The sequence below is a fragment of the Salvia splendens genome, chromosome 5 (genome assembly GCF_004379255.2).
Source record: "Salvia splendens isolate huo1 chromosome 5, SspV2, whole genome shotgun sequence".
In the NCBI taxonomy this organism is placed as follows: domain Eukaryota; kingdom Viridiplantae; phylum Streptophyta; class Magnoliopsida; order Lamiales; family Lamiaceae; genus Salvia; species Salvia splendens.
The window spans coordinates 41,163,046-41,186,769 of record NC_056036.1 but is presented as its reverse complement, the minus strand read 5'-3'; the positions used below and the strand labels follow the sequence as shown (position 1 = coordinate 41,186,769).

The window sequence follows — 23,724 nt, the reverse complement described above, 5'->3', positions numbered from 1 at the left end:
TCCGGTCATCCACAATTTAGAGTCACGTTTTTTTATTTATTTTGGTCAAGTGGACCTCGTACTCCACTAAATCATTGTACTCCTCCAAGTATATTACTTTGATTCATTTTAAGGTTTAAGAAATGCTACTACTATGAAGAACAATGAATAACAAAATTATTTTACAATAAAATATAGATGATAAGGGTTAGTATATAAAATAATACTCCCTCCGTCCCTCTGTAGCAGAGTAATTTTTTTTCGGCACAGCATTTAAGAAAAATTGTTTTAAATGAGTTAAGTAAAATGAGAATAAAGTAGAAAGGAAAAACGTAGAGAGATGAAGAGAGAATAAAAGTAAGAGAGAGTAAAGTACTTTTTGCCAAAAAAGGAAATGACTCAACTACAGTTGGACAATCCAAAAAGTAATACGACTAAGCTACAAAGGGAATGAGAGAGTAAAGGATAAGTAAATAAGACAATTCCCAGGTGGATCACTCGTCTCACAATTTCCTTTAATTAAGCATCCTTAACTTTAGAGTTCTTATGATGGATCTTGCAATTTCCAAACGCATATTGTTTTCTGGTCTCCATCTCATAAGAATTTTAAAGTTAAGCGTGTTTAGCTTGAAGAAATTGCGAGATGAGTGACCCCCTTTAGAAAATGTCACAATAGGTATGGACATAGGAGAAAATATTTACCAACACTCTAAAATTATTATTTACTACGTACTTTATATGTTCTACAACATACTGAAAAGTTAAAGCTTTCTTTTATCACTTGAAGTAATAAATAAAATGAGCAAGTTCCATTGCATGTCACTCACCTTATTTTGTAATACAAGTTTCATTTCTCGGCAATTTATTTGTGATGATATTGAGTGGTTATGATATCATACATCATAAAGACCTCTCACTACAAGGGGATGAGAATGTTTCCTTACTTTCCAAAAATAGTAGTTTCATGCATGTAGGGAGCTCGAAAAACAACCATATTTAGAGCATCGTAAAAAACATTAGACAATCTCCCTCTCTGCGTCCTAGCAAAGTAAGGTATAGACGAAACAAGAGAGGAGAAGATCGATGGATATATATGAGTCGAACGGGCTGTCGTGGGCAGATCAATGGGACCCTCAGCCGGCCCCATCGGAAATGCCCGAGAATAAGAAGGAGAAGGATGATTCTGACAAGTCCAAGAAGAAGCTAATCAACTTCAAATGGGTCAAGAAGTGGTGCAAGAAATCCAAGAATAACACTTAGATTTCCATGCACAATGTGGTCACATATATAATAAGTACATGATTTTAGGATGCTATCTTCAACTGTTTCTTGGATTTGTTTATTTTTTTCTTGTTCGAATTAATTCCATTTATAATTTTTTTTATTAAGTTTAATTTATACTTTATATCCCAAAAATTTTCCTTATTATTTTAGAAAAATATGTATTTTTATCGACATGTAATCTAATCTTTTAATTGGAGGGAAAATTGATTAGGGCTATGGGTTAGTGGCAATATAACTTCTTTCTCAACAAGGAGACAGAAGAAAGTGAAAGAAATTTGAAAGGAAATATTGAACATAAAATCATATGGAGTAATACACAATTATTTGTAAATCTACAAAATCAACAAAAATTAGGGAGTCAAAAACCTTGAATGAGGGGAATACTATAATTTCACAATGTTATATGTCTAGGGGTGACCGCCACTTCTCGCCCCCAAGCCGACTGTTACGAGAAGGAGATGTAGCACGGTTGCGACAGTTCGAATGGCAATGTGTTTATAAAGATATTAGTAGTATTTATTTTCTTACAAAGTAAAAAGCTAAAATGTTAAACAATAACCGGTGTAGAAATGAATGTATGTGATTTGATAGAGGGCCTATGTACAACATAACGATTGGAAAGTATATATAACTCTTCTATACAATTTTTATTCCAAAAGTGTAGAAATAAATTTCTACTATTATGAGCCAAGTATTTAAACAATTCAATTTCGCAAGGCTATCTCATAACATTATTTGTCAGAGTATGTCACCAATATATCATTTAAAATAAAAACTATTTTCTAATATAGTAGTAAAATTGTTACTACAATATATGCATCTCACCTTTTTTAGTCTTAATAAATACTAGTACTAAAACTAATCACCCAGTAACATTACCATAACAACAAAAGTTAAAATCTTGAGTTATACAATCTATACACATTCCGTCTCTAGTTTTTCACCCTCTGTAGTCGAGCATCCATCGGTGGAAATGGATAGCAAGACGACTACCAAGTATCATCTTGTTCCTAGATTTAAAGCTATTGAAACTGAAGTGACGACTTACACAGTGTCAATCGTCACAAATTTGGTTTCCTCTTTAAACTTGTCTTCTTGCGCGAGGTAATGCTTATAACAATGTGATCATAGTATATTCATACAATTGTCCACCCCAAATTTATTACCATTAACTCACCGGCTACAGTTAGCTCACCTTTCATAAATCATTTTGAAGTCCTCACATCTCAAACACATTTTAACATCAATGGTGTGATCATGATCAAGTGGAAGATAAACATTCTTTGTGTTGTAGAAATGTGGCTTGTGAGTACTTTCTTCAATCTTCTTGTCCGTGGAAACCAATAATGAGTTCAACTCTTCAAATTGATCGTGATTCACACCACCATAGATGCCTCCAAGTCTCAACTGTACCTCCAAATTCATTCTTGTAGTTGTAGGATCTGATGTAATTCAATATGCATTCGAATTTGATCTTTGTACAACATACCGGGAACACACACCTACATAATGAACATATTAGTTGACCACTAAATATCACATTAAATAAGCAAAACTTAAGAAAGCACAATTTATTTACCAACATGTGGAAATTTAGATGTTGATGTCAGATTTATCAATGGTTAAGACGTTGAACTTCTACTAAGATAGGAAGCATGATGCGACTATGTTTTAAGTGTTTAATTTCACCCAAACCCCACCCCGACTAATTTAACAGACAATTAAAACATCTTCTGCTAATTAACTTCACCCGTACCCCACCCATAGCCACATAATATCATCATATAGAAACTTGCCCAATGTTTTGTAAACCAATAATTGAAGACACAACAATCATATGCAAGTTATGTAACACTTGACAAAAATGTGAATAGTTGAGTTCTGCTGGACTACGAACCTTAGTTAATTGTCGATTTGCTTGAAGTACACGCTTCACACCATCATTAGTTATTTTGAAGCACTCCACTAAGCTCATGCATTGAAGATTACCCTAAGCTCTACCCACCAATTTGCATGAGACCTACGTCTGTGATCCTTTCACACGGAGGCCGGTGTATGTGGATAGTCGTCCAAAACAAAGGATCCCCTAGGACAATAGATGACGGGGAATTACAAACCCTTTCTACAGACAAAAGGTCCTTCACTCTCAGATGGCTAAGAACGTAAGTAAAAGCTTCGTGAAGCTCTCCTTCAAATTCAAACGCACCATCCACTTCCCTTGTGGATACCATGTTAAGACCGCAACCAACGTTCTCCACATTGCACGCTCGTTCGACTCCAACATCACCCTCATATGTACTTAATGCAAGATTGTGGTCAAACTGAAAACTGCTAGGTAAATAATCCTGCATAATTGTAATTAGTCTCGTATTTAACTGAACTGTGCGTGAAAGCGATTGGGATGTAAAAGAATGATTCCAAAAATATATATCCCGCATATAAACCATAACCTTCTTGACAAAACATGTTCTTCATGTAATTGTAACCTCCCCAATCAACCTCGAGATCCTCCAACCGACTAGTGGTAGCAGTGAAAGTAGTTTTAATATCCATCCCAAAAGGATAAGATGGCAAATGGCCAACAATGTCCACGGAGGTTGGTTCCAATGAGCTGCAACAGTCCCTCCCGCAGCTGAAGTTCAAATAACTGGCTTCCAACCTACTAACATTGCATGATCTTGAGTAGATTTCTACATTATTTTCAGAAACACCTTCTTCCAAATTCCCATTCCCAATCACCCTAACATGTGATACCGGATTATCTTCAGAAATGTGTGCTCGGGACACCGACCTAGATGAATAGTTCAAGCCCATTTCAATATCTCTACAGCAATATCTCTATAATTGTCAAATTCCCTACTTAGAAAAATAAATAGAACTATGTTACTTGTTCCACATCAAGCACAACAATATTTCAAAGTTGTCTTCTTTTAGTAATACTACTATGTTTGTAGACTCAATAGTGACATACTAATAATAATAAAATAGGGTGAAATGCAATTCAATTAGTAAAATAATTAAAGAATATGAAACATGGCCTTAAAAGAATTAAATAGTTATCAAAGTATTCAAAATAAATCATACATAGATTGTTTCGTAATAGTATAAATTATATTTAGACATGCATATGGGCGATGTTCACATATACTGCTATAGCATATCATTTATGTATTTAGAAGATGTTGACAAATCTCTTGATTAACTATAACATTATAGGTGAATAAATTGTGAGAAAAAATTCACTAGTCAAGGAATACCAAGGTGGCATTCTTACTTGATATGTCACACCAATAAGTTTTTGACATATAGAAATATATATTGCCCCAATTCCAACTAGACAAATAAATTATGGAAACACTCTAAATATAACCCCACACTATTAATTATATGAAAAGTTTATGCATATTCCATATATAAAAACTACATATACACACATAATATAAGTATTCCATTAATTTTCCATACATGTAATGATAGAATTGATTCATATAATACAACTAATGTGCGATAAGTCTACTTATAAATTAATGTTACATTTTCATCTTCCTTTGGCGTGATATGGAAGGACACAACATGCAGAGAAGGCCCGTCAGCCCAAATTTTACTCCATTTAACAATGCTGTAAAAAGCTTTGAACATAACACTATTTGGATTTTATTCCTTACTTTTGGATTGATTAAAAAAATCAATCGAAATATATTATGACCTGACAATGCATATCACTATTGCTGCTACAAAATTAAATACCATAAAATATTAAGCTAGATAAAGATTTACCATACATAAACTACGATACATAATTTTTCAACCAAAAAAATTGCAATCAATAAAACAGACATGCATCACCAATTTTCCATAATCTCCAATTCTCTCTCCATAAATTATTCTTTCCATATTAAAATATCGAATTCTCATAGAAAAGAGCTTCACATCTCCCCTATAAAAACCCTCATCCCATCACCAAAAATTTCCACATTGAATCATAAAGAAAGATAGTGGTACATAGATATATTGATAGAAATCCATGGGTTCCATCCTAAAACCAAATGGTGATAGGAGGAGTTATATAGTGGTTTCAGGTCTATGTGAACACTGTGAGATAATTATAATATTATATCAAGTTTCAATTAGCAACACCTTCCCTCAAACCTTTCAAGGTGAACTTGGAGGGGTTAGTCTTTTTTTTCTGATAGTTAAATCAATACTATTTATAGGCTACCTATAATAGATAAGTATTAAATAAAGCACAAGACCTAAAACATTCTAAAACCTTTCAAGCTTGTACATTAGATAAGTATTAAATAAAGCACAAGACCTAAAACATTCTAAAACCTTTCAAGCTTGTACATTGATGTGTTAGATGAAGAGTCTTGTACTAGTATTTTACTTATTGAGAGTTACAAGTTAAATCTGATGCACACTTCACCTTTCCATATTGCTGCAATGTAATGTTATTTTCCAACTTGGCATTGCATTCATTTCTGCCGGCGACTTCTTCAATTTTGATATTTGAAAGAGAGGTTTCAATATAAACCGACTCCCAACTAGCTCACTAAATCTTCAAACTCCACTCGAAGCTCTCTCTAAACATGCCCAAATACCTATACCTTTAACTCTTCAATCCAGGGTGTTCGGATGTTCCATATTTGTCCACATACCTAAACATGACAGAGATAAACTATCTGTATGTGCAATTAAATGCATATTCGTTGGTTATGGGGTAAACCAAAAGGGATATACATATTATGACCCCAATTCCGATCGCACATTCACTACAATGAATTGTGACTTTCTAGAGAGTGAGTACTTTTTTCACCAATTTAGCGGTCAGGGGGAGAGTAATACCTTAGACCCACTAAGTCAGTTACCAATACCAAGTCAACTCGAAGTGGACCCACTCGAGAAAGTTGTCAGAACCACCGAGCAAGCCCCAGAAGGACAGTCCGCTACCTCGAGTGACATTGTCTCAGATTCGCCCCTACTGATACCCACTGAGCCAGAAAGTATTACTATTAATACTGATAACACATAATTGGTTGCATATTCTGAGCCTGATATTGAGACTTAGGATGAGTCGGAAGTTTGTGAATTGATTAAAAAATAGGTGAATGAAGAGATTGGTTGATACACTCTTCCAGCAAGATCAACGGGGGGTGCCACCCGAGAGATACAACCCAACAAGGCTCAGAATATGCAATCAACTCATCGGATAGGAACATCGAAGTCCAGATATTCAATTGCGAATATTGCAACAAGACGAGTCTCAGAATTGGCTAAATCCCCTGCACTGTAGAAGAGGCTCGGAGACATAAACATTGGAGAGAGGCAATGCTAAAAGAAATGGGGGCACTAGAAAGGAATGACACTTGGGAGAAATGTCGAATACCAGAGAGAAATAAGACAGTCAGATGTCGGTGGGTATTCACCATAAAACAGCGACCAATGGCTCCATAGAGAGGTACAAAGCTCGCCTAATCTCCAAGGGCTATACGCAGACTTATGGCGTGGACTACTTGGAGACTTTATCCCCGGTGGCAAAAATGAACACGATTCGAGTTCTTTTATCAAAAGCTGCCAATAGAGATTGGTCGTTGCACCAATTCGACGTCACCAACGCGTTCCTCCATAGTGAATTGAAGAAAGAAGTGTATATGGAAGCTCCACCAGACTTCTCAGAATGATACAAAAGGGGATAAGGGTGTCGACTGAAGAAAACCTTTTACGGTTTAAAGCAGTCTCCCAAAGTATGGTTCAGAAGGTTTTCCGAAGCCATGATGAAGAATGGATTCAGACATAGCAACTCCAATCATACGCTATTTTTGAAGAGGCGCGGAGAGAAAATTACGTGTTTGATTATTTACGTCGACGACATGATCATTACTAGACACGACACTGAGGAAATGGAGCGACTCAAGGGAAGCCTCTTTTCAGGAGTTTGAGATGAAGGACCTAGGAAACTTGAAATATTTCCTTGGGATAGAAGTGTTGAGGTTCTTTTTCAGGCAGAAGAAGTACACTCTCGACATTTTAGCAGAGGCTGGCCTATTGGACTGCAAGCCGGTCGAGATGCCAAAGTTGGTAAACCACGGGTTACAAATTATAAAGGGAGCTGAGTTAGCTGATCAAGGGAGGTATCAGCGTTTGGTTGGGAAACTCATTTATCTGTCTTATACCAGACCGGATATAGCATATGCCATCGGAGTGGTGAGCCAATTCATGCATCGACCACAAAAGGATCATTATGATGTTGCACTTGGGATTGTTAGATATCTCAAGAGAACAGTTGGAAATGGAGTTATGTTCAAGAAAAATTAACACCGAGGAGTTTTTAAGTATACTGATGCAGACTGGGCTAGTAATACTTCACTTTTGTGGAAGGTAACTTGGTAACATGGAAGAGCAAAAAGCAGAAGGTAGTGTGGCATTGTCAAGTGCTGAGGCGGAGTTCCGAGGAATTAGAAGTGGGCTAACGGAAATTTTGTGGCTGCGGAGATTAATGGGTGAAATTGGAGTTGACCTAGAAAAGAGTCAGCTTTTCTGACCCAGTAAAAGGAAGTTAGGCAATAAGGCCAAAATGGCCAGGGAACACCTCAAAATTTTGGGAAGTCAGATTTATAGATAGGGAGGTTGTTTCCATCTTTTGTCCCTAAGTTCACATATCCTTCATATATTTGTACTTATACTTCTTGAACTTAGACGCCTAGGATTCTCACCTACATACATTATAATCCCCTGGCCCGTTATAACCAAATGAAAAGACCTTAAGGAACTCTTTCTGTGTCAATAAAACCCGAGGCATCAGTGGTATGGCAAAAACATAAATGAGTGAATGGTCCTAACGTTTCTGGTGAGGAATGGGTGGCCAAGTGAATCCAACAATTAGAACTGACTAGATAAGACGAAGGGAGGGGGATGAATTTTAGACTGTAGACGATTGGAGTGACCTTAAGCTTGTGGGGACGACTGCTATAACTTGAACCAGTTTATACATATGTGTTTATCTTTGTCTCTCTGAGTTTTTAGTTGTTTTCTCATATGTGTATCTAAGTCTGTGTCTAAGTTGTCTGCGTCTCTAAGTTGTCTAGGAGCTATGCTAGTTTTTTCTTTAAGTTAGTTAATAATAACCATGCACGAAATTTGACTTATTTCTTTATTTTGTCTTTCATACTTGAGGGCAAGTATGATTTAAGTGTGAGCAGTTTGATAAGGCCAATTTCATGCATCGGTTATAGGGTTAAATTCTATGATTTCGATTAACTAATACATGTTTTAAGTTTAGGTGCGTAGAGAATCTGTCAGGTCAAGGGAACGGAAGGAAAAATCTACCAGACAGAGGAAACCGAGGGGAAAGTGTAGTAAAGAAGTCAGTTGCAACTAGACCGGGGAAGTCAAGGAAGCAGCTGTGAGCAGAAAAGTGTCTTTTTGAAGGATTTTCTTGGAGGGCAAAATCGTCAATTCAGCAAAGAGACTACCCTACAAGTTCGAGCCTCAACTATAAATAGATACAACATGAAGAGAGAGGCATCATCACCAAGCATTATACACTTTTCACTTTTCTCTCTTAGCTCATTACTTCACACATATCATTTTCTCTGCGCACTTAGGTACTTATGGGGTAAATTTTGGAAGTTTGTGGTCGCCTAGTTTGATTTCCATGGTGTAACACCGTCATCGTGAAGGGCGAAGATACAAAAAGAAGGATTTAATGGTTGAGCTTTATGTCTGTAGAGTTTAAACGGTGAATACATGAATAGAATGACTCGATCACAATTAGGGGTGGGTAAATGGTTTTCGGTTATTCGGTTAACTGAGAACCGAATCGAAATCGGTCGGTTATCGGTTAACAGATAACCGAAATTTACGGTTATCGGTTCGGTATCGGTTTTACGTTTTGCTCCAAGTCGGTTATAACCGATAACCGAATTAAATTCAATTTTAATTTCAATTATATATTTATTTAACACTAGAAGAAATTATAATTTACTTTCAAACTTTGTCACAATGGAAGAAATTGTAATTTATATCTAAATTTTGTCAAAGTCTCGTATTGCGATGTCAAAAAAGTCCATTTTAATTTGTGTCACTATCAATTATAGTATTATACTTATTAAGTTATATCTCAAAGTCAATAAAGTGCTTAAGCATTACTCTTTTAAAAAAAGAATAACCCTTCACTTATTATTGGGGAAAAGTTTTTAAATTATAGATCATGTAAATTTTAAATCTTTTAAAGTGCCTAAACAATTTATGTATTACTTGTAAATAGGAGTATATTAATAATAATAATAATAATAATAAAGTAGAGGAAAAGTTAAAAGTTAAAACCATAAACAATTTTAATTTCAATTATATTTTAATTAATATTAGAAGAAAATTATAATTTACTTCCAAACTTTGTCACAATAGAAGAAATTATAATTTACTTCCAAATTTTGTCAAAGTCTCATATTGTAATGTCAAAAAGTCTATTTTAATTTGTATTACTATCAGTTACTTATAATATCTCAAAGCTTATAAAGTTTATAAATATTAGTATTTTATAAATAAGATCTCTCAAATTCAATAAAGTGATTAAGCATTACTACTATTTTAAAAATAGGATAACCCTTCACTTATTATTGGAAAAAAGTTTTTATATTTTAGATCATTTAAAGTTAAGTCTTTTAAAGTGCCTAAACAATTTATGTATTACTTGTAAATAGAAATATAATAATAATAATAATAATAAAAGTAGATGAAAAGTTAAAAACCATAAACAATTTTCATTTCAATTCGGTTAGTTCGGTTATAACCGATAACCGACCGGTTCTAACTGAGTCGGTTAATTAAGTAACCGAACTTGAGATCGGGTCGGTTCCGGTTAGTTTTTTGATGAAATTTTGGGGTCGGTTAACCGACAAGTCGGTTCGGTTATTAACCGAACCGACCGAATAACCACCCCTAATCACAATGACTCGAGTCGAGGACCATACAATATACTGGCTAGTTATCAGAGTCTTTAGAAACATAAAGGATTTCACTTGCTTCAATGCACAGCTGAAGGAACTGAACGCGGTTCCATGTATGAAGACACGAACCTCCGAGAGTATTGAATGAAAATATAAGTAGGTCTGGTTTAATTAGCACCCTCCACTCCATCACAGCCCAACCTGCACATTTAGAAATACATGCAGGGCTGAGTACAAAGGTACTAAATGAACACATTGTCGAAAAATACAATAATACATTTGAAAATATTGTCAAGCCATTAACATAGTAACACTCAAGGGTTTTATTAAAAAGACCTGCGCTTACTAAAAATTATTTTTCGATTGCACAGTCTAAGTTCTTTCTGTTCTTTGCCATATCTGTACATCTTGTGCCGTAGAGATGGTGTTCTCCTACGGTCACCTTAACATTCATGTGCCGGGAAAGTGGCCACTTTCCACGGACACCGGACCGGCCAACCTTACCGATGACACATAGTCCACGTGTACACTAGTCCGAGTAGGGACTCTCCCTTGCTGGGACCCGAATTCGATTTCTTACTTTATTTGCCATAACACATTCGGTATAACCAAACAGATAGATATCATTACATAAAATAACATCCTTTATGACAAGACAACATCATTTGGATAAATAAATATTATCTCAAATATACTTCATATTTTTATCCACACTTGTATGTAGGATAGAAAAGTTCACCTTGTACGCTTCTGACTCCGTATGACAATATTAACTCCTTTTGGAGTTAATTCCGTGTGATGGACCTTGTCCAATAAAAGATAATAGTCTATTTTCTTCTAGGATATGCTCCTAGGATATGCATCATATTTTCTTCTCTCTTTCATAACTCCTTCACTTTAATTAAATCCGGAGATTTAATTATTGACATTAATTAATCTCTCAATTAATTTAGTAAATCTGAGGATCAAATCATGCAAACTCACTTATTTAAATTAATTCAAGAGAATTTAATCTCAAGCAATTAATTTAATCCTAATATTATAATTAATTAATCCCAAATGAAGAATTAATTAATTTTAGTCCAAACAACTCTAAAAATTTAAGTCATAAAAAATAAAGTATGTGGCCCAAACCAATTTTATACTTGAAATGGTTCAATGACAAAGGAGCTAAAAATATTAGTCCAAGTACTTAAATAAGTCAAAATAGGCTCCCGCCCTTAGAAACTCTATAGGTGAAATCCACTTCTCTCTATCTGCTCAACATCTGTTTCTATCTCTCTCTCTCTCTCTCCATTTCTTTCTCTTTTTTTTGCCAAACAAGATATAGCCTCAGATTCCTTCACGATCAGAAGTCCAAACAATATCCGATCGTCCCGAAATTTTAACCGAAGGTAGAAGACTCATAAAGTATCATTATTACCGAAGGATATTAAATTTTAACAGTTAGATATTCCAGTATTAATTTCGGAAGTGGCTGTCGTTTTCTACAGTACCAGCGTTGGTTTTGTACACGATCGGAGATTCAAACATTGTCCGATCGTTTTGAAATTTTAAAGGAAGGTAAACAACTCTCTTAAGTTCACTTTGACCTAAGAAAATTACATTTGAACGGTTAGATTTTCTGTTATAAATTTCTGAAGGTGCTTATCTTCCAAAGAGAAAACATTTTAGGAGTTTTTCCTACTTTTTTTTTGTGATTCTAAGACTTTGCAGTTGTATGTAAATTAGGCTCAGCATAAAATAAATGAATTTGAAAAATTGATTATTTGGGAGCATGCTTGGTTGTGATTCTAAGTTCTATATGAATTCATGCTAACATGACGTGCTTGATAAAAAAACTTGAAAAGATTTAACTTGTGGTTTGAGAATCATTACCTCAAAAGGATGATAAGAGATTTCTATGATGCGACTTGAAACTCTCCTTCTTAAAGAAAACTGGAAAACTTGGTATTGGAAGGTGAAAGTTTTCCGTCTACTTACTTGAAAATAAAAGTTTGGAGGTGAAAGAAAATTTTTTGGGTAGGCGTTGATAGGAAGCTGATACCTTCTTGTATACATTAACTCCCTACACAAGTTATGGCTACGCATTTTTCTCGGTTAATATCCCAACATCATCATTCTTTTCTTTGATTTCATCACATTTTGCAGAGGTAGAATTAAGGGGGGTGTTTGTTGGCGGAGCTCTCGGGATGGTGCAGGATTTGGTAAGAAAAACAAAGTTGGTACTATTCCTCCCTTCCCCACTTCCTATTCTTTTGCCCACTAGGTAGATATATATATATATATATATATATATATATATATATATATATTTTACTAATTACAGTGATCATTTTCTCGTGTAGGAGGTTTTTCTGAAATGGAAGCGGGATTTACTAATTGCTCGAGATGTCGGACCTTCTTTTATTGTTGTATACATTCAAATACTACTTGTTATTTTACGCATAAAGATGGTAAAAGTTATTTTTTGTTACTATATTATTATTGCACTGTCGTTTCTGACCTGTCCCATCATTTGTAGGAAGTTGGGGTTTCCTGAAGATCGAATACTAGCTTTGCGAAGAAGCTTTAGCTCGTTTTTGTAACATCGTAAATTAAATACAATTAGTACATTTCTCATTTGAAGAGAAATGACTATATTTTGTAAATGGACATTTAATATCCATCTGATTTATAAATGCACATTGACAATTATTTTATCGCTTCATGTATCGTCTTGCACATCAAAGTTCTTGATAAAAATTAGTTTCACGTTGGCGCTTAACTATCAATTAAAACCCATCAAGGATTTTAATACAACGAAATATAGGAGTTTAAAATACTACTTGCTTTAATATATTCATTTACTCTATAAACGTTTAATAACGTTAATTTGAGCGGGGTATTATAACAATTAAATTTGAAATTATAAAAAAAAATAACTTAGTAGTACTCCTATAATATAAGTGAACGTGATCCCCAATTAAAAATTTTAAATACAATAAAACAAGTAATAATTCTAATTAAAAGGTATAAAAAACTCTTTTCTAAACAATAATAAAATCTACTGTATATTTTATGCTTATGAAATATACTTACGTAATAGTTCTAATTAGTTTTAATAGCATTATTTGCACATTAAAAATTAGTAATAGTTCTAACAAAATAAAATAAAACAAGTAGCTGACATTAATTTCAATTATAATATTGTACATTAATTGTATTAATACTATATGAATCAATTTTATCATTGCATATGAACGTTAATAGATACATATGTAGTGCATGTATTATCTATGGAATATGCAGAAACTTTTCATATAATTAATAGTGTGGGGTTATATTTAGAGTGTTTCTATAATTTGTCTAGTTAGAATTGGAGCAATATATATTTCCATATATGTCAAAAACTTATTGGTGTGACATACCAAATAGGATTACCACCTTGGTATTCCTTGACTAGTGAATTTTTTCTCGTGCATAAAATTACTATGGCGCCTGATGGAGTACGTACTAAACAAGCCAGCACAAAGCCCGAGAAAGAGTACTAGTTCGGCATGACCAAAGAGTTCGGCTAAGAGTTCAGTTCGGCACAACCAAAGAGTTCGGCCTCAGCCTACAGCTCGGTAAAAGCCAACCAATCAAGCTCTGCCCTCAGGTCGGCATCAAGCTCTACTCTCAGCATCGGCAAAAGCTGCTCGGCAATACCGAACTGGGAGACACGATCTATCTGGTGGTGGACCCATGCAGGCTCTCATGACCTCCACGACATCCACGACATAATTACTGATGATGTAAGCCACCGCCTAATTAGTGGCCATGCAGGATCTCATGACCTCCGTGACCTCCACGACTTAGGGTGGTGATGCAAGCCACGATCTCAGTTCTATATATAAACGGAACTTAGATCCGATAGAGGATTCACCAACTCTAGAGAGAAAATATCATATAGCAAGCTTGTATTTGTAAGCTGTAGAAAACAGATCAAGCAATACAACTCTGCTCTCTTTTCTTCCCGTGGACGTAGATTTACCTCAGTAAATCGAACCACGTAAATCTCTGTGTTGTGATCTCTACTTTCCTGCATTTACTACCACCAAAAATTCGCGGATTCATCACTGGCGCCGTCTGTGGGAAACAGAGAACCAAATCTGTGATAAAGCGAATTTTTGACCCTTTTTCCACTACAAAAAAAAAAATGCATGCCAGATCGCACAACTCCCGTGCCTCCGTCCGTGATGACCATGAGGAAGCTAACCCAGCAGCCCATAGGCCTGGAAAGCAGCCTCGTGAGAAGTCTGTATCCAGTTCTCACGGTGAAGGAACAAGCCGCTCAAAAGGTCCACACACCGAGTCTTCCCAGCAGCCTGATTTGAATGAGGCTGTCAAGCTGTTCTTGGCTGAGAAGCAGGAGGAGTTCTTAACCTTCCTGCAAAAGAGCCAACAGCCGAAGACGAAAACGGTAGATTCTCCTTCCTCATCCAGACATGAAAGTCACCACCGCAGTAGTGCCGTGTCTTCCAGGAAGAAGAATCCTCAACCCCGACATGTTCCTGTTTCTCCTCGGCACCGGAATCACAGGAGAACTCCTTCTCCTCCGTACCGAAGAGATGTCGGGTTCGCCATGTACGGAGCATTAAAGACTCCGTTCTCGGACGATATCATCCGAACTCCTTTGCCGCGGAACTACCGGATACCGTCAACGACTTATGACGGGCTAGTGGATCCTCATGACTTCTTGGGATGCTATCAATATAATATGGCGAACCAGGGTCTCAATGAGGTCCACATGTGCAAGCTGTTCCCCGAGTTGCTCATCGGGAACGCCAGAAGGTGGTTCGACAGCCTTCCTCAGGACAGCATTCGATCCTACCGAGACCTAATGGATGCTTTTCATAGGAGGTTCTTTCAGAAAGCGGAAGTCCGAATTACCTCGGCTCAGCTGCTTTCTATACGTCAAGGTCGCGACGAAAAGATCAGCGACTTCCTGACGAGATTCCATAAGGAATGCCTACAAGTAGATAATCTCAATGATCTACTTGTCATTTCGGCATTCCAAAATGGAATCCTGCCCGGAGCTCTCTACAGAAAGCTCGTGGAGTGCGGCCCGCAAACAGCTCAAGAAATGTGGGACATTGCGGACCAGTTTTCCCGTGCGGATGAGGCAGACCGTCGAAAACGGTCTTTAGACAGCTCATCCCAAGAAGAGAAAAAGAAGCCCGATCAAAGCGGCCAGGTGCTTCCTCGCCGAACTCCTTTTGAAAGAATTCAAAGGGCACCGGTACAAGGCAGATTGGGGCCACGGCTCAATCCTGAGAAGCCGCCCGCTCAGTTCGTACCATTAAACAAGTCAAGAACGGAAATTTTCGAACTACATTCCGATATGTTCGAAAAACCAAAGCGGATGACGAAATCAGCCGCGCGGCGACCTCAGGATCAATATTGCTCCTTCCATCAAGCCCACGGTCATGATACCGAGGAGTGCCGAAATTTGGCTGCAGGTATTGATGTTCTTGTGAAAACAGGAACGTTAAAAAAATACCAAAGCAAGCAGCCGAAAAAGAACAAAAAGCAGAGAGGTGCGAACTGCAATCCTCAGGATCCGAAAAGGCATGAAGATCCCGAAGACGACGACGAGCCGCAATATGATGGAGTAATCCAGACTATTGATGCTCTCCCTGCCGGGAAAACTAAGTCGTCCCTAAAAGCAGAACGCAGAGGTTCCAATCAAGAGGAGCCGACACATAAAAGGCTGAAGAAAGACGAAGTGATTACATTTTCAGATGCCGATCCCGTCCCGGCCATCTCTCCTCACCAAGACGCTATTGTCATTCAAGCCGGAGTGGCAAACAAACTGATCCACAGAGTATTTGTGGATACAGGAGCGTCAGTCAGCGTTCTTTTTAAAGAATGTTTTGATAAAATGGAAGTGGATCCAGCTCGGCTCAGTCCGGCTCCACTTCCTCTGAAAAGTTTCGCCCAGGAAGACACCCGCCCTGAAGGTATTATCAGCCTTCCGATCACGGTGGGAAAAGCGCCTACAAGCTCCAATACGATGATCGAGTTCTTTGTGGTAAAAGCTCGGTCCCCGTACAACATCATCCTGGGGAGAGACTGGCTCAACACAGTTCGGGCCGTTTGCTCTACTTATCACCTCACCATCAAGATCCCCACTAAAGGTGGGATAGCGGTCATCCGAGGTGATCAAAAGAGAGCAAAAGAATGTTTGCAGATTGCGCTTAAAAGTGCCGAGCAATCAGTTCGGCACCATCAAGCATAGCAATCACAGCAACCGGAGTCAGAGGCAAGCGAGATGGCCGAAGTCACTTCAGAGCCGAACTCAATGACCGTTCGGTTATACGATGACGATCCATCCAGAACGGTCAAGATCGGCTTCGCAGGAACGCCTCTACTCCGAGAAAAGACCATTCAGCTCCTCAAGGAGTACAAAGATGTCTTTGCATGGTCTTCGTTGGACATGACCGGAGTGCCCCCCGAGGTAATCACTCATCGGTTAAATATTGATCCTTCAATCCGGCCAGTAAAACAGAAGCAAAGACTCTTTGCGGCAGAAAGAAGCCAAGTCATCCATGACGAAGTCCGCCAATTACTAAAAGCGGATGTACTATTCGAGGTGAAATATCCTTCGTGGGTGGCCAATCCTGTCATGATCAAGAAAAAGGAAGGAGGATGGCGGATGTGCATAGATTTTACCGATCTAAACAAGCACTGTCCTAAAGATTGCTATCCCCTTCCGAATATAGATAAAAAAGTAGAAGCTTTGATCGGCTTCGAAATTTTCTGTTTTCTTGATCTATACAAAGGATATCACCAGGTGTTGATGGATGAGAGTGACGCTCCGAAAACAGCTTTCATTACCGATTTCGGCATTTTCGCTTATAAAAAGATGTCATTCGGTTTAAAGAATGCCGGAGCCACTTATCAAAGGATGGTAGACAAGCTTTTTCGGCACCTAATCGGAAAGCAGGTTGAAGTGTATGTCGACGACATAGTTGTCAAAAGCAAAAGCACTTCGGAGTACGAAGACAACCTCAAGTCCACTCTCAACGTGCTCAAGAAAGCCAACCTCAAACTTAATCCCCAAAAGTGTACCTTTTTGGTAGATTCGGGAAAGTTTCTGGGTTGTTGGGTTTCAAAGGACGGACTCAAGGCAAACCCCTCAAAAGTTCAAGTCGTTCAGGACATGGCAATGCCGAAGTCCATACATGACGTGCAAAGGCTAACCGGATGTCTAGCCGCACTGAATCGATTCCTTTCCCAAGCAGCCGAAAAGCAACTGCCGTTCTTCAAGGTGTTGAAAAAGGCACCAAAGTTCGAGTGGGGAGCCGAGCAGAAAAAGGCCTTTGACGAGCTCAAAAGTTATCTAGCCGAGCTTCCTATTCTCTCTGCTCCAACCGAAGCCGAAGTAATATTCTTATACTTAGCGGCATCGGATCAAACCATCAGCGCGGTGCTTGTACGAGAAGAAGGCCTAAAGCAGTTTCCCATCTACTTTACAAGCCGAGCATTAAGAGGTCCAGAAACAAGGTATCAACCTCTGGAAAAAATTGCTCTGGCGTTAGTAAATGCAGCAAGGAGACTGCGGCCATACTTCTACGCTCACAAGGTATGCGTCTTAACCGATCTGCCTCTTCGGCAAGTTTTGACCAAACCAGAAGCATCAGGCAGAATCGCCAAATGGGCCATAGAGCTGGGAGAACACTCAATCGAGTATCTACCCCGGAAAGCTATCAAGGGACAAGCCTTGGCAGATTTTCTTGCAGAAGCAAAGTTCGATCAAGCAATTCCTGTTATTGCCGAACAGAAGAATTCTGCCAATGCCGAACTAGTACAGCCCTTGGAATCCGAAGTAGAGCCGCCGGACTGCTGGAGCGGATTCGTAGATGGAGCTTCAAACAAGATGGGAAGTGGAGCTGGTATTTTACTTGTCGCTCCCGACGGACACGAGGTAACCTACTCACTTCGGTTCCTATTCCCCACTACTAATAATGAAGCCGAGTACGAAGCCCTCCTGGCCGGACTCCAGTTAGCGCAAAGTCTGCTCGTCAAATCTCTCAAAGTCCATTGTGATTCACAAGTCATAGTAAATCACATGTTGGGTACAAGTGAAGCTCGTGACGAGAGAATGAAGGAGTATTTGGACAAAGCGCAAAGCATCAGCCGAAGTTTCTCCTATTTTCGGATAATCCGCATTCCCAGAGCGGAAAATAGCCGAGCAGATACCTTAAGTAAGTTGGCCTCAGATCCGAGCTCAAAGGCGGAAGAATTAATGCATCGAAGCATTGATGAAGCCGAGGTACATTCAGTATCCAGCTCGCCGAACTGGATGACGCCGATCTTGCAGTATCTGGATCAAGGACAATTGCCCGAGGATAGGAGAGAAGCTCGGAAGATCACGTGCCGAGCACTTCGGTACGAGCTTCATGAAGGAGTCCTCTTTAGAAAGTCTTACCTCCAGCCATTATTGCGGTGCGTAGGACCAGAAGAGACGGACTACATCCTCAGAGAAGTTCATGAAGGATCGTGCGGTAGCCACATCGGAGCCAGAGCTTTAGCTAAAAAAGTTCTGAGATGGGGATATTATTGGCCAACCTTGGTACAAGAAGCAGTGCAGCTCGTCAAGACCTGCCCGAAGTGCCAAATCCATGCAAATATCCCAAAGATGCCGCAGACCGATCTATCCACTATGCAGAGCCCTTGGCCTTTCATGCAATGGGGCATAGACATAGTGGGACCACTTCCTCAAGCTCCTCGGCAAATGAAATTTCTAATCGTTGCCGTGGACTACTTTACGAAGTGGGTGGAAGCTGAACCATTAGCTACGATAACGAGCTCGAAGACATTGGATTTCGTCTGGAAGAACATAGTGTGCCGATTCGGCATACCCCACATCCTCATCTCGGATAACGGGACTCAGTTCACCGACAAGACGTTCAAGAATTGGTGCCAAGAGCTGGATATTCAACAGCGGTTCACTTCGGTCTCTCATCCACAAGCAAACGGACAAACGGAGGTAACAAATCGTATCCTGGTGAAAGGGTTAAAAGCTCGGTTAGAACAAGCCAAAGGACAATGGGTAGAAAATCTCCCTCAAGTCCTATGGTCCTACCGAACTACACCCACAATCTCCAACGGTGAAACTCCGTACAGTCTGGTGTACGGCACTGAAGCCGTAATTCCGGTGGAGATCGGCGTACCCAGTCCCCGAACTCTAAATTTCTCCTCAGAAATGAATGACGACGGACTGAGAGCCGAGCTAGATCTTGCCGAAGAAAGAAGAGAATTGGCATGCATAAAAGCAGCCAAGTACAAGGAGCAAGTAGCCCGGTATTACAACCAAAGGGTGAAGAAGCTGCAATTTCAAGTGGGAGATCTCGTCTTGAGAAACAACGAAGTAAGCCGAGCAGAAAAGCTGGGCAAGCTCGAACCCACATGGGAAGGTCCGTATCGGGTGTCAGAAGTCCTCGGCAAAGGGTCTTACAAATTGGCTCACATGTCAGGAGAACAGGTACCCCGAACATGGCACATTTCCAACCTCAAAAAGTTCCATTTGTAAGAGACAGTCCGGTCAGTCAGTCTTGAGTCCTGTTCGGTCAATGTGCTTTCTTTGGTTTGCTTGGTCTTTATTTGTCTCTGTGCGTTTTGTCTGTGTGTTTTGTCTGTCTCTGTGCGTGTCGTCTCTTACAAATGTTACTGAGGTATCTTGTTCTTCGAAGGCTGATCCCCTTCTTAGAACATGTACAAGCCAACGATTGAGAGTCAAAGCTTCTACAGAAGATACAAGACCACAATTCAGCTTAAACAAGCAGTTCGTCTGAAACGAGCTGCAATAAGCCAACGATTGTGAAGTCCAAGCTTCTAAAGAAGATACAAGACCACAATTCGGCTTAAAAATCAAGCACTTCGTCTGAAACGAACTGCAACAAAAGTCCGATCCTCGCGATAAAACTTGCCTGAATTAGGACAAGGGAAAGTCCGATCCACGCGATAAAACTCGCCGAATTAGGACAAGGGAAAGTCCGATCCCCAAATTAGGACAACGGAAAGTCCGATCCGAGCGATAAAACTCGCCAAATTAGGACACAAGCTTAGTCCGGTCAAAGATGTTTATTTCATCAGACCTAAGACGAGTCCGGTCAAAGATGTTTATTTCATCAGGCCAAAGACGAGTCCGGTCAAAGATGTTTATTTCATCAAGACCAAGGACCAAGTCTGGTCAAAGAAGAGTTCACTTCATAAGACCGAGGACAAACATCAACTTACCCCGTACCATTATCCAGGATGCCGAAGTGATTCACTTCGCTCTTCGGGGGGGGTAGTGATGGAGTACGTACTAAACAAGCCAGCACAAAGCCCGAGAAAGAGTACTAGTTCGGCATGACCAAAGAGTTCGGCTAAGAGTTCAGTTCGGCACAACCAAAGAGTTCGGCCTCAGCCTACAGCTCGGTAAAAGCCAACCAATCAAGCTCTGCCCTCAGGTCGGCATCAAGCTCTACTCTCAGCATCGGCAAAAGCTGCTCGGCAATACCGAACTGGGAGACACGATCTATCTGGTGGTGGACCCATGCAGGCTCTCATGACCTCCACGACATCCACGACATAATTACTGATGATGTAAGCCACCGCCTAATTAGTGGCCATGCAGGATCTCATGACCTCCGTGACCTCCACGACTTAGGGTGGTGATGCAAGCCACGATCTCAGTTCTATATATAAACGGAACTTAGATCCGATAGAGGATTCACCAACTCTAGAGAGAAAATATCATATAGCAAGCTTGTATTTGTAAGCTGTAGAAAACAGATCAAGCAATACAACTCTGCTCTCTTTTCTTCCCGTGGACGTAGATTTACCTCAGTAAATCGAACCACGTAAATCTCTGTGTTGTGATCTCTACTTTCCTGCATTTACTACCACCAAAAATTCGCGGATTCATCAGCGCCCGCATTTGCATTTATACTATATATAAAGTCTTAAGCTCTACGATCTGGTGCAAAATTTTTAATATAAATAAATATCCTTGATGAGAGTTTAATATAAATGCAGTATGCATAACATTATATTTCAAAGTTAAGAGTTCAAATCCACATTGGAACGGTTCAGTTGCCATATTTAATTATAACTAAAGATCATGTATAATCTTATCTCTTGTTTGTTGATTTTTATCTCAAAAGCTCATATGTGATAATGCATTTTGATCCATTTATACAATGTGAAGATTACATTGTAGGAGTAGTTAGTTCATGATTCTATATCTCACAACTTCACTCCTATGACTAATTTAAATCCCGAACAATTCTCGTTTTGACGTATCCATATTGTCTCATTATTATCTTGTTTAACGAATCGAACGTCACCATTATGTATTAGGGTGGAACGGAAAAAATGAATCAGATGGTTGGCCTAAACTATAAGTTATGCTCTTGTTCATGATGCCACATTTTCATCTAGGAAAAAAAAAAGTCAATTATAGAAATGCAAGAGAAGAATTTGGGAGTTTGTTCAATTATCTCACATTTTCAGTTTGGGATGAGAATTGTTTTAAGCCTAAGGAGTATATATAGGTTGAGAATTTTTTAACTACACTGTCACTATTCACGAGTATCATTTTTGTTTAGTTTCTGTTAGCATAATTTTTTACTTTTATACTACTAGATACGATTTCATTCCAATAGCTTAAAAGTCATTCTTAATATATATCACCAATTTTATAATAATTATAGCTTAAATCATCATTTTCTGGATAACTTTAAAGAAGAAAGAAAAGATCTATTGAACTTTAATTTTTATACTCTATTATGTTTAAATTTAATGATGTAAGTAATGAATGTTAAGATATTAGAATGGAATTAAAAGAATAAAATAAAAAATAATGCTAAACTACATTATAGTAGTATTAAGAACCGTGTTCAGTGATGTTATATCATATATGCACCATCATATTTTTCTATATATACATATATTTATTGGTTAGGAGATTAGAGTTAAGGGATACAATCAACGGTGAGCAATCATTCCAACATGTGGGGTTTAAATTTATTTCATTTTTACTAAGTGTGGTGATTATGGTATATATGGTCCCCTAGCTATTGTATATTACAAAAAAATGTATATTTAAGAATGAAAAAGGAAATATTGGGAGAAAGAACTTTTGATATAATAATAAACTACTCTTCCAAGAAATAATTCGTATAAAAAATTATTAGAAGCACTTGACGAATTTATTGGTGCAAGCTCGATTTTATATAAGTCAATTTAAGTATCAATTCTATTAGGCCCGTGGTTGGTAAAAGACCTTTATGATTGGGCCCAATTTAATTCTTACATGTAATTTAATAAACTGGATTATTTTCTCATAAAAATAAAAATGGAATCTTTATATATTAGTACTACATGATTCCCATTATTTTTCAAGAGTTTCATGTTATTATGATATAGGTGCAACCTACGTTGCTTCAGTATAGGTTAAAGTTGTCAAACCATACCAAAATCATAGGAGCCATTATTGGAATCAAAGAAGATTGCATTACCATAATCATGGGAGTCATTACAGGGAGAATATACACAATTAATAGGAAATACATTGTCCTAGAATAGAATTATACACTACCTAAATTAAGTGTACTCCTCCCTATATAAAGGAGATGAATCATTGTATCTAATAACAAGCAATAAACGATTCTTTTGCTCCCTAAAACATCCAATATGCCCAGCATATCCTATTCTCTCGATTACCATCGTTAAGATGGTATCAGAGCAGGTATCCTCGGGCTTGAGACTCAGAAAAATGTCATCACTGTCTCAAATACCTTCCCCGGCCTTTTGAAACCTGCAAAACAACCACAAACAGAAATCATGTCAGACTCCGAAAATCCACCCAAAACCAATCAAACAGTAACCCTCTCAGCCGATCAGTTTGCTGAGTTCATGAGGCTCAGCATGTCTCAGAAAAACCAACAACCTCAGCCTTCATCCATGGAATCATTAGGCGAAATACGCCTAGCCGAGAAACTCAATGGCGACAACTACCCCCTGTGGATGAAATTGATGCGAAGGGGGATTAGTGGAAAGGGTCTGTCTTCTCACATCGATGGAGTTACAGACCCCCCACCATCAACAGATCCGAATTACAACCGGTGGCAACAGCGGGATGATTGTTGCTTCAACTAGATTATAAGCAACATCGACGCGAGCCTCATAAACGAGGTCTCCCAATACGAAACGGCCTTCGACTTGTGGGATAGTCTGGCCACGACGTATGGAAGCGGCGCCGATCAGTTCCAGATCTCAGACCTGCACAGACAGGCTTACACCATCAAACAGGGAGAGCTAACATTAGAAAGCTTATGGCAAAAACTTCAAGACCTCTGGATATCAATCGATACCAGAGATCCAAACCCGATGGATACTCCGTCAAGCATCGAGAAATATAACCACAATACCCAGAGGCACAGGTTGTACCAATTTGTCTGGGCATTGGACGACCATCGATACAGCAAGATTAAGAGGG

At 38.5% G+C, this 23,724-nt stretch overlaps 1 pseudogene; it reads right to left on the bottom strand.

Moving 5' to 3' along the window:
* Nucleotides 1-2,454: 2,454 nt before the first annotated feature.
* On the bottom strand, nucleotides 2,455-4,077 carry LOC121804305 (annotated as a pseudogene).
* Nucleotides 4,078-23,724: the final 19,647 nt, after the last annotated feature.